General features: G+C 37.0%; 1 long non-coding RNA gene across 1 annotated transcript; it reads right to left on the reverse strand.

Moving 5' to 3' along the window:
- Positions 1 to 8869: 8869 nt before the first annotated feature.
- On the reverse strand, positions 8870 to 11582 carry LOC110902524. The gene is made up of 3 exons (XR_002571182.2): positions 11444 to 11582; positions 10865 to 10931; positions 8870 to 8953 (listed from the first exon to the last, which is right to left on the reverse strand). It is a non-coding gene; the product is annotated as an uncharacterized LOC110902524 (long non-coding RNA).
- Between the last annotated feature and the right edge of the window lie 411 nt (positions 11583 to 11993).

Here is an 11993-nt window from a genome sequence, read left to right on the forward strand (position 1 = left end):
AAGAACAGATGATGCCAAAACTCTTCATTATTCTCCGATCTTTATTTCCTCATCAACAGTTCCCAGATTTGCCCTTTGAATTGAAGTTCAAAATCCGAGGAATCTGTGTCTTCTTCATCCCTTTGCAGTTGAAGGTTCAATAAATCTTGAAGGTCATCTGCATTCAGACCATATGCATCCTTCCTTGATAGCTTTTCAACTTTACCATCTGACCTGATCAGAGTCAATACATGGGTGTCTTTGTCAGACTTCCACTTTCATATTTTTGGATCAAATGGCTTTCTAGGGATGATACTTATTTCAGATGAGTTTGGGGATTGAGGTCTGCTTGCCAACTTTTTGATTGTTTCAGTTATTTGAGCAGCAAGCTGTTGAGAAGCATCATCCAATCCAAATTGAAGTTGATTTCCGATGGCCTCTTTTCTGTGTTCGGCATACCGCTCCTCATCTTCCTCATTTATCTGCTTCTGCCTTTTCAGTTAATTCAAGGCACTGATGGGTAAAGCAGATGATGAGAACAACGTTTTAGGGGGATGGGTCTGTTGAGGCCTATCAGCAGTGGTTTCAGTATATATTGGCTTCTGAGGAACATTTAGATCTGTCTTTATGAGCTCTTCTAACCTTCTATAGGTCTCATCAATATTCTGCTTAGACCATATGGCAATTGATCTAGCAGGCCCATATCCAGCAGCAACAAGCTCTGCTCTCTTTCTTTTGTACCTCAATGCATCATCTGCATCAACCTTCTTGAATTTATTCCAGTTGGGTGCAAATTTCTTCATTTGAGGATCTTTGTTCATTATTTCAACTCTGTTAATTTCTTCTTTGAGAGCATCAAGAGGCCAATCTTTGAATTGAGAATTGTTGGCTTTGTAGGGCTTGGTTTTCATGATGATGTCTAAATAGTCAACTCTTAATTCCCCTTGAAGACCAGCATTTGGTGGCAACTCTGACATGGATTTACTTAAGTCTCTAGCAAAGTCTTCAAGTTTCCTGACTTTGCTAAGCTCATGTTGATACATACTCTGGTATCTCCAGTCCCCTAACCCTTTACTCTCTTCTTTGGCAATAAGCTCTGCTTGTTTGGCTTTCAACTTCAAGTATTCATCTAGATTCTGAGGTGTTCTAAAGCCATATAGAGTTGGGAATGTTCTTTTTGATGGATCATCTATTTTGTAAAATTGTATCATTTCATCTTGAACTGCCAGCAGTTCAAAAGGATATTGAGTTGCCAACGGGATGTCACGTGGTAGGTAACCAATGGGTGGATGATTAAGTGGCTTTGTTTGTGGAGATGATAAGGATGGAATGAATGTAGCAGGAGCAGATGATAAAGGAATTGGTGATGGGATTTCTTTTTCTTCTTCAAGCACAACGAATTTCCTTTTTTCTGACATAGGCAAATTTGGGAGGAGGAGGAACATTTGATGGAGAAGGTGGTTTAGGTGAAAAGGATGATTGTGAAGGGAATCTTTGAGGTGTTGGTGGTTGTGTTGAGGATGGAGGATCAAAATGAATGGAAGCAGTGGATTTACTAACAACTGTTGAAACCACTGGTGTCTCAACACCTGTTGCCTTAACATCTACTGATGCTTTTGATGCATCAACATTTGTTGGTTTTGTGGAGGACGGTGGTGGTGATGAAGCTGTTCTCTGCTTCTTTTGAGGTGGTTTTTGAGGTGAGGGTTTAGGTTTGGTTGAAGTAGTGGTTTGAGGCCTAGAAGCAGCAGTTCTTTTGGGAAATATGACCAGTGGTGGTCAGTTGTTTCTGAAAGATTTTCTTCTATCAAAAGTACCAATATTTTGTGTTCGGCTTTCTCTTTTCATCCCTCCTGTTCCTTCTTCCAAACATCTGATCTGCTTTCTGTTGTATCTTTTCTCTTCTTCTTTGCCAACATCTCTTCATCTGTTTGGATGTTAAGGGTCTCATCAACTCCCTTTTTCTTACCAACATCAGATTTTTCAGAGGATTTTGCAGAAGTGTCTTTGGCAGATTCTAGCTTTTGTTTGGCTGACCTTTTGGTTTAGCTTTGGGGCCAACATCCAGTTCCCTCATACAGTCTTTCTCACCCTTTTTGGCATCATCTTGATCCTCTTTTTCAAAGACAGGTGCAGGGGATGTGCCAGTTAGTTTTGCAAGGGCTTCTTTGATGCCCCTAATATCTGACTGAGTATCCTTGTACCTAGCCTCAACCATAAGTCTGATCAGTTCCATGTGTGAGTTATGTTGAAGTTCAGCCAATTCCCATTGAGCTGCTAAGATTGGTTGCACAGAATTCCACAACTCTTGGGTTATTTGTTGATGACTAGGCTGACTTTTAGAAGCCTCCACCACTTGTTTCAACATATCTTTCATTTCTCCCACAGTGTTTTCAAAGGAAGTCATTTTCTCCGTCAATTCTATGTATTTTAATTCATCACCTAACTTGATAGGATCACCCGAATTCCTACCAGAGGTGGTAATATCTGCTTTTGTGATAGGAGTAGACTCCAAATCATCGTTAGCAGATGCCTCTTTCTCTTGGTTCTGGGGACTTCCCTCTGTAGCAGTAGATACCTTGGTAGACACAACAGTGGTTGCCTTCAAGGGAGTCTTAGAGATGAAAATACTATCCAAAGGTAAATCAACTGATTCAACATTTGTAGTAGCTGCTCCACTTGAAATACCTTCAAGAATTTCATGAATTTCATGAGGTGTAGCCTCCTCAACTGTTTATGGGATAACTATTTGAACAGGTTCAGATACAGCTATTGTTGAAGTTATACTCTCAGTAATGTGTTGGTGAGAGGGGCTGCTTATTGTCTGAGTGTCAATCGCTTCAAACATTGGTATAAAGGTTGGTGGAATATGACATGAAGGGATTGGTGTAGAAAGAGACATTGCCCCGAGAGAAGGGCTTTTGAGCATACTCTCAAATGAGGGTATGGCATCGTATTGTGGTGTCCCTGTGATTACAACATGTTCCTTCTTGAGGAATCATGAGGAGTTAAGGTTTCAGGTTGAGATCTTTCTACATGTTGTGAAGAAGTAGCAACAGTGGTTTCTAGTGACATTTGTGTTGTCACAGGGTTAATCTCTGGGATCTCATTTTCCACAGGACCCGTTTTTGTGGGTTTGGTGGGCTTTTTGGATTTGGATTTAGTCTTTTGGGGTTTTGATGGTGGGGGTTTCACAACAGTGGTTATAGTGCTGTGATCACCATGAGCAATGGGCCCAGCAACAGAGGTTTAAAGAGCAGATGTGGACTCATCTAAAATTTTCTCAGACCTCTTTGCTTTTGTTTTGGAAACATTTGACTCATAGGCCGTTAGGCGAGTAAAAGTTTCAGATGATAGACTATTCATTTTAAAAGGTGTTCCTTGCTCAAAAGCTTTTTGTGGAACATGTTTTTGCAGATAATAGCTTAAAAATCTTGGAAACATAAGAAAAGTAACATTGTTCCCATTTTTAATGTTTTTTAAATTATTAACCAAATATGTAAACAGTGCTTGGGAGTAGTTAAAATCATTTTTTTGTTTTGCATACCCAAAGTACTGAATTTTCAGTGGTATTTCATCAAAACCAGTGGTTTTATTTGAGAGACATGTTAATAGGGTATGGAACATGATTTTCATTGGTGGTGGAAAATTTGGTTTAAACAGGGTAGCTTTATTCAACTGTCCATCATAACCCCTTCCAATCAAGTCTGTTTGAAACTCATTTTTTTGGGAAAGAAGTTTTACCTGCTAAGTCATTCATCTGAAATGTTTCTCATATGGTAGTGGGGGTTATGGCAACCAATACACCTCCAACTTTTGAGGTTATACCAAATGGCTAATTATTTTGTTCTTCAATGTTGGCATTAACCCAGAAATCGCGAAGCGTGTCTTGGTAGATTGGTGCATCAGTAGTCAGAAGTGTTTTGTATTTTGAAGATGACAAGATGTCAATAATTGAATGAAAGTCAGTATTTTTATCGGTTTTCTCGGAAGTGCAGAGGTAGTTATGAGGGTGTTCGATGATTAGAGCCATATTTGCAGTTTAGAAATTGCGAAAGGTTGAAGAAGAAGATGGAACCTGTTTTGGAGAATTTTTGAATTCGATACGGCAAGTAAAGCTCTGTTTGGGAATTAAACAGGGTTTTATAAAAGGGAAAAAGTGAATGCTGACGTGGCAGCAGTTTCAAAGATCGGACGGTTAATATCTGCCCACGTGGCAACCTTTGATGAAAAAGTGGATGACAGTTGTTTGGAAACCACTGTTGGGCAACAACAGTGGTTGGGTATAGTGTATGTGAGAACAATGACTGATTTTTGTCTATCAGTGGATAGACATCAGAGGTTGGAACCACAGTTGTTTGGTCAGTCAACAAAAGAAATGAGAACAGAGGTTGTCTTTCAGCAGTGGGTGAATTTTCAAACAATCAGAGGTTTAAAACATCAGTGGATATGGATAGACTTTTAAGGATCTATGAAAAAAATTTCATTTTAAGCTATTTTTAAGGATGAATTTTTGATTTTCTAAATTTTTTTAATGCTTTTTATTCAAGGAAACGAAGGTTTTGCCTTCTAGTCCAAGTTAAGCATGTCAATTCTTGAGATCAAACTTTCAAACGTAGATGTGTCTAATACTTTTGTTAGCACATCTGCCAGTTGATCTTTTGTTAGAACATGATGCAGAGAAATCAAACCTTTTTCATAGCAATCCCTCACAAAGTGATGTCTGATGTCAATGTGCTTCGTGGTTGAATGGGTGTCACACCCCTAATTTCCACGTGTCACCGGTGGGCCCGGTGGGGGATTAACGTGACGTAGTTGATATCATCATAGTCAAACAACACAAATTATAATGCACAGCGGAAGCAAAGATAGATTTATTTCAACTTAAAAATTATTGTAATATCCAAGTATCACAAAATGTCGAAATAGAATCCACAGGCAGAATCAAATAAACAGGAAACTTCATTTCAACAGACTTCATGCATCCTAAGCTTGCGAGACTTCTATGGATGCTTAAGGAGTGACCAGCCTATTACGCGTAGTACCTGCACTTAGTCTTTTTGGAAAATACGTCAGTTTACACTGGTAAATACAATTTAACTGACTCATTTTGAAAACGTTTAAAATTGATTTAAATGCACGTGGCATAAAACTTTTTATAACTTGGGATAAATATTTGCTTAATAATCTTGTAAAAGAATTACATGTTCATTCTGCGTTCAGTAGCCCGGGTTCGTTCCGGGTTAAGGATTAATAGACACACCACTTAATATAATTCCGCCGCGAGACTTCTCTCGTACCGACGATTATACATGTTATACAGCGCTACCGGTGTACGCCTACACCCGAGTGCTAAGGTCGTGGCCATTCTTTTGAATGATGCCAAGGATATCCGGGACATGGTCATTAAGCCCCCAAAGGCGTTAAACAAACAAAACAGCATTTTCAAATGGGTTCATTTGACTGCACATAACCAAGACCGGTTATGGTCAATTTCCCGACCAAGCGGTATTTTATATACCGTACCCCAAGCCCGTATAGGGAAAATAAGTTAAACGTATTTACCTGAGCAAGTATAAACCAAATATAACGAGTGCAAGTAGCTTTTACTGGGCTCCTAGATCTGGAAATTAAGGTTTTAATAACCTATTAGAATCCTAACGAGTCTTAAGCTTAGATCGGTTAGTTTTATATAAAGATTACGGTTTTAAACGCACAATAAGGCGAAGACCGTTTAAGAATGTGGTTTTGACCCAACAAGCTTGCATACTTGTTTTATATGGGTAATATAATCACATTCTGAATTTTGAGACCAAAAAGATATGGTTTGACCCGTTTCGGCTAAAATGGCCAAACTAGTCACTTAAGCTGATCCGAACACGTATAATGCGTAACGAGTAATCATAAGAGTCAAATACAAGTTTCTAAAGTCAATATGCTCAAAATATGTTGTGATATCAGAATGATATCTTCCATTATGCCCCAAATGATTATAAACCAAAACTATGCCTCAAAAGGGCGTTTTGGTCATTTTATAAGGTGAAAAAGGGTTAAAATGATAACCTGAGTTACAGGTCTGATTCAATTAGTAAATATACTTAATTTACTAAGTTATAACAGTAGGGTATCAAATTTATGTGAAATTTATTATCTTTAACCTTACTATGCATCGTAGGGGCATTTTGGTAATTTCACATGTGCCTAAAAGGTCAATTCTGGAATCCTGAGTTCAAAACATTTGCCTACTATTTAGAGTATAACAATTTACTAATTACATTAGTAGGTTCAAACCCTTAAGCTTAATAAGGCTCTAGTGCACACTTAAGCGTTAAAAATGCCTAAAAAGGCGATTTGGAGCCATTTCCGGGTTTTCTATAAAAAGTTGATATTTTTAATATTCCAGAAGGCTCAAAATAATTTATTTATCATAACAAATCAGTAGAAATTGGTTTGGGGTCAAAAGGATTTGTAAAACTCAATTTATGGCTAAAAAGGGCAAAACCGGCATAAACCGAATTAATCTTAGAACACTAAGTTATGCTCAGCCTAAAAATAAATAAAAATCACCAAAAATCCCAAAATATTATTTTATAACAGTGGGTAAAAAGTTTGGTATAAAAATTTGGGTTTTAATAGGCTATACGTAATTTACGCCATTTAATTAGTAAAGAAGCTCTTAATTACGCTATTGAGCATAACTCTTAATCTAGACTCAAACTGACTTCAAATTTTGGGTGCAAGTTTATAAATCAGTAGCTAAGGTGCCTACCCTTTTATATTTTCAAAAATCACGTTTTAAGGTCAAATGGGCATAATGGTCAACATATAAGTGATTAACGGAAACATGCATGTGAATAGGATATCCAATGAACCAAGTTGTATAATCTCAGAGAGTTATACTAATATGTAAATAGGTTCAAAAAAAGCTCTAAGGCAATCCTAATCTTGGCTTAAACGGGTCAGAACTGAAAGTCAAAGCAGAAGTCAAACTTTGCGACTTTCGGCTCCAAACCGAGCCTAAACTGAAAATTGTCGAGTTGAACATGTTGGAACATGTTCTTACTTTAATTACCAAGTTATTTTAATGATCAAACAGATTGCATGTAACCTACATTGCTAATTATGCATTAATTCGCAAATGTCATTTCTGTTGACTTTTTATAATGTACTTTGACTCGACAATTAGCATAGTTAGAGTAGGATTCTGGAATTACCCTTTTAAGGGTTTGTTACCCACATAATTACCTACTTAAAGGTATTTTTAATTCGAGATATTACAGAGTAATTATGGACTAATCTCGAAGTCAAACCTTAATTACGATGGTTTGAGTTTTAGCTAATTAACTAAGCTAAAAGTAATTAGAGGGGATTAAGGACACTTACAAGAGTCCTAAGAATAATTATGAGGCCTAAGAAAGATTTGTTGTAGTCCAGGAGCTCCAGAGAAGTCTTGAACCAAAGTTGCAAATGAGCATACCAAGTGTTCACAACATCAAGTTCTTATATAGTGAACCTTGAGGTCCAAGATGATGCCAAGATAGTCTAGAGTGGTTACAAGATCACCCCAGGTGTCTCTATGATGCTATAAATTGCCTAGCAAGTCCCTGGTTTTGAAAACCATTCATTTAAGTCGGTTTAACAGGTTGAACAGGCAGCTGTCCATTTCCTGCTGCCAGCGACTGCCTTACGGACCGTAAGCTTAAGGCCTTGCGGTCCATAAGCATCTCTTGCGGACCGTATGCTGAAACAGTTACGGTCCGTAACCGACCCTTGCTGAAATCGCCCAGGTACCCTCCTTACGGACCGTAAGGCTAGGGCCTTGCGGTCCGTAGCCGTTGGTCAGAAACAAAATTTTCACAAATTTCAAGTCTTGACCATGCAATCTCGTGGATTCCGAACTTCATGCTACTTTCTCAGTTGTGGGACCTATTAGCTCAGCCATTGCATGCTTGTATGTCCCTTACATGTTTCTACAACTTTGGCATCTTGTAATTTCTTAAAGTGACGGACATTTCCATGGATTTACATCTTGGATTCTCACAAGAGTTGGATTCTCATCTCGTTCTAAAATATACTTTCGGTGTCAATGCACCCTTTTTAAGTTTAGAAATCATTCGTTTTCGTTCTTGAATTCTATGGACCTTGACCGTAGTCTAAGGCTACATTTGTTTTCTTCCGAATTATCCTTCCAACTCTATGAGTTCTAACGTCATTTACACGTCGGTTTGCCTTACGTTTACCATTACTCGGTTCTTACCTATACTTCCTTACGACCCGTTACCCGGGTTCTTTATCTTAATGTTTTTAACATTCTTATTTCGCTAATTTGCGTTTTCCTTACTATTTCAAGCGTTATTCCTTTCGCGCATCTCCTCAGTCATGAGGAATACTGTATTGGCGCAAACTATGGTTGACATCACTCCATTGTAACAATAACAGAAATCAATTCATTTCATTTTATTATTCCATGTCGTTGTATGGAATTTGCCCACATCGTTTATCAATATAAACGATGTTCCTAAATGTTTTATTTGGTTCGGCCACGTCTATAACCTTGTCTTTGCCATTTACTACTATTACAAATTCCGGGTTCGGGTGTAATTACACTCCTTCCCAACACAACACAACATTTATTCACTTCATTAAGTTCTCGGGTTCGAGTGTACATCCACTCCTTCCCATTGCAATATTTATCGAGATTACTTTTACCTCGGTTTCACATACTCGTCATTATTTATTTATTTATATATATATACTTATATATATATATATTTACATAATTCATTCATCGCACTAATCATATATGCTCATATGCAACTATCGTTCATTATGTGAATTATTGTATTCTACTTATCTTATCGTAATTTATAACGTATACCTGATTGATATTCGCCCTGATGTACTCCGTTGTCTCAAGTCATCGCTTGATTTGAGTTCTTTGCTAGCATGTTCTTTGTCATGCTTCCGAACCTTCCTTCATTTAGATTATTTATCTCCCGTCATCTTCAGATGCAGTTATCATATCATTCGAACATTTCCAAATTATTATTAATCTTGCTATTCAATGTTGACCGTCTTATTATACAAGGCATTTAAATATACTTATTTCATAAGTACTTATTTTATAGTAAATCCATGGTTAGGGTTTATACTACCTAATCATCTTTTATCAACACTAGACATCTCGAATCCGTAATGTTTATGTCACTATTAAACATTTCGTTTTATAACATATGCATCATTCGCTTTGGTTTAGCCAAGTTTACCACTTGCTTAAACCATTCATGTTTAGTGCACTTTCCGGGTTTGTATGTGTTAACACGCTCCTCCCGTGCATATCAAATCAATTTCCTTTTTCTAATATTCAAATAAAATTTACTAAATGACTAATTCTAACCGGATATTTGATCAAGCTTGAACCGAACACACTTTGTTGACAACCTTGAGCTCTGATTACCAACTTGTAACACTCGTCTTATAATTTCATTTTATAACCATAAAATACGGGCTTTTTAAATTCGAAATACATGACCAACAAAAACTTAGTTAATAACTAAGATGTACGTCGTTATAGTATTTCGACATAGTCGACTAACTAGATTAAAATGTTCAACATTCAAAAGAGTTTACAAAACAACATGTTTTAAACTAGATTAGATTAGCGCGGAAGCATTCAAAACTTGTGTTCGGTTCTTGATTCCCTTACTTGATCAACATCCACAACAAACGAGCATGACCTATGGTCAAAACCACAATAATCGTTAGTTTTGTCATCTTAATATTAAGTAAAAACGAGTTTTATTGCTTAAATAATGAAAAACAAACAAATTAACTGCCAAACTGTGAGCTACGATTCAGGACTGTGGCCCACGGTTCGCCCAGCTCAAAACAGAACTGCCAGACTGTGAGCCACGATTCAGGACTGTGGCCCACAGTTCGCCCAGCTCAAAACAGAATTGCCAGACTGTGAGCCACGGTTCAGGACTGTGGCCCACGGTTCACCCAACTCAGCCTTCTTATATATATATATATATATATATTTGCTTAATTCCCCATAACTTTTTATTTACATATCCATTTTAGCCGATTCTTTTTCCTATATGTCCGTATTAAAATTACGGATCTAACCATATAAATTTCACTTAACGAAACCCGGATTATGAACGAATGGCCCACAAAATCCTTGTTTCGATTATTCGACCCCTTAACTATGTGTGCAATTTGTTCTCCAATTTATTCTTTGGCATTCTAATCTTATTTACCCATTCCTCGGGCTAGAAATTCTTGGCGTATCCGTACCATTACATGGCTTTACGCTCGTATTCGAATTTCGTGCTTGTTTTCTATAGATTTAAGCATTGCCACTTTATGCAATTCTTACAACTAGTTTCTACCATTTGACCCGATAACATGGATTCATAACCTTAACTTAGTATAACCATTCATTGCTAAAATTGCTATCTAGCTCTAGCGCAATATGAGACTTTCAAATCTTTACGCGCAAGAATCAATAAAGACATAGTTTTGACCCATTTGGTTGACGAGTGAAAATCCCCACTTTAATGTCAAGCCAAACTATTTCTAACCAATATTTTGACCCATTCTCTATGATACACCGAACGATTCTAACCGTTCATTTCAACCCCTATGGTTTATTCCCACCATACTTTAACCATTTACTTTGACCCATTTGGTTTGCCGAGTGAACTTCGTCACTTCCACGGCTTACCAAACATACTCTAATCATTAAATTTGATCCGTTTGATCTATCGAGTGAACTTCGTCACTTTAATGACACATCAAATGCGCATATCACACCACGATACTATTAACAAGCTATAACTAAACATTCTTGCATAATGTAACGAAACTAATAGTTATGTACCTTCAAAGCACTCCCTTCAAGCGCGTATCACCACCGGCTTGTCCGCTTGACGTCCCGGTTTCCTTGCCTATAGAGTTCAATCACAATTTATTTAGAACTCATTTCTTAACATATATCGCATAGTTTGCCGAAACTTTACAAATATGCGTTTTAGCTCTAATTTCAGTTTTAAGCCTTCTTTGAGGCATTTTTACAAACACCTTAAAGGCACAAATTTCTCACAATTCATTATCAAGTTCATTACTTGTTATATAGCCAAGATTAACGTCATTCGGACAATTTCATATCAATTTTAACATCAACCAACTAGAAATTACTTCATAAAAATCAGATTATACTAGAACAACAACCAAAATCCTAGTGTTTGTCAAGTTCCCACAAAACCCACTAATCACCTTCATTGGTGTTTATGGAATTCACAAGAATTAAGCATGATTTCAACATATAATTGTCTAGGGTTCACTCCTAGACACAATATTATTCCTATAACATTCATATATCATTCGTGCAACAACAAATTTCGAGTTCTCTAATTTCATCCAGAAATTCATGTAGAGATTTCTTATAAAATTCACATACCTTATGATCCCCTTACAGTGGAGATCACCAATCTAAGCTCGAATTTCGTTTTGGAACTGATTTGCCTTCTTGATTTGATCAATTTTGTAAGCTAGGGTTTGGGTTTTTGAGAGCTCTTTTGGCTCCTGTGATTTACACGACCAGAACACACACTTTAGTGTGTGTTTCGGTGTTTTGTTTTTTAATAAATAAAACCCATTTTAACTTTTGTTCAACATTAGCCCCTTTACTTATTCAAGTTTTGTAAAGGGTATTTTAACCATGTTTATTCTATTATGTCAAGACACTAACTAACTAGGTTATTTATTCCTAGTTATTTTATCTTGACGATTATTGATGTTTAGTTTAAAATAAAATATCTATATTTTCGGGGTGTTACAGAATAAGAGGAATGGGTGTGGCACAATGTTGATTTTTATCTACTGTAGATGTATTTTTATCAACAGAGGTTGGAGATGATGAAGTGGCAGAGTTTTGATCAACAACTGTTGATTCAGTAGTGGCAGAGTTTTGACAGTTGTTTTAAACATCTGCTTCTCTGATGGTGGTA

The sequence above is a fragment of the Helianthus annuus genome, chromosome 13 (genome assembly GCF_002127325.2).
Source record: "Helianthus annuus cultivar XRQ/B chromosome 13, HanXRQr2.0-SUNRISE, whole genome shotgun sequence".
Classification (NCBI taxonomy): domain Eukaryota; kingdom Viridiplantae; phylum Streptophyta; class Magnoliopsida; order Asterales; family Asteraceae; genus Helianthus; species Helianthus annuus.